This window comes from Aythya ferina (assembly GCF_964211825.1).
Source record: "Aythya ferina genome assembly, chromosome: 7".
NCBI classification, from domain to species: Eukaryota; Metazoa; Chordata; class Aves; order Anseriformes; family Anatidae; genus Aythya; species Aythya ferina.
This window is the reverse complement of record NC_140302.1, coordinates 27256827-27257683: the sequence shown is the minus strand read 5'-3', so window position 1 is coordinate 27257683 and position 857 is coordinate 27256827.

The window sequence follows — 857 nt, the reverse complement described above, 5'->3', positions numbered from 1 at the left end:
GTCAGTACGCTGGCTTGTTCAGGTTACAAAAAAAAAAATAAAAAAATAAAACACAAAACATCTGTAATAACCTGTTGGGATCTCTGGAGAAGACCCAGAGCCCCTCCTACACTGCATTTGTAAGAAAAAAATAGGCCCCATTGCATTGGCCTCAGAGGATAAGTCCTCGTAATAAAGCCTGGGCCTGCTTAACTTAGCAGGCATTAACACTGACAAGGGTTCAGGGTTCATCAGTCAAGCCAATTTGTCGAACATTACCCAGCTGTTGCTTATCGGAGATAATCTTTCCTCCTAGAGGAGGGCAGCGGCAGGCTAACTCACTTGCTCCTTTCTTGTATGAACTAGTTTTATCTACACCAGCCTGTGCTCCTAAGGTATTATAGCATTTCTGTTTAAAGGTGGTCACGAAGAGGAGAAAATATGTACCAGGGTCTTTCAGTCTTTATTCCACGATGCACCAAGGCTCGTTTTATTACCAGTACTGTATCTGTTCAGCTTCAGCAGCAGAACAAGTTGGTATTGTGATAGGGTAAAACAGAGGGCTTGAGAGCAAAATGGTTGTGAAAGTTGGTTGGTTTTTTTATAGCCCTGGTTTTTGTTTATTTTCCCAATACACACTTGGGAGAAGAAGTTGTGTGGGAGATGTCCTTGCCTCTTCCATCAGGAACTGGGAAGACTTTTACTCATTGATTCACTTGTGAAATTCTCCAGCAAAAACAACTGCCTGAAGCCTTTCAAAAACAGAATGCGCAATATTAAAAGGAATCTGAAAATAACTCTTCCCTTGACAAAGCCTTCAACGAAGGCGGAGTAAATCGTGAGACCAGACTGCTTTAGCAGGGAACCATTAATGGAAA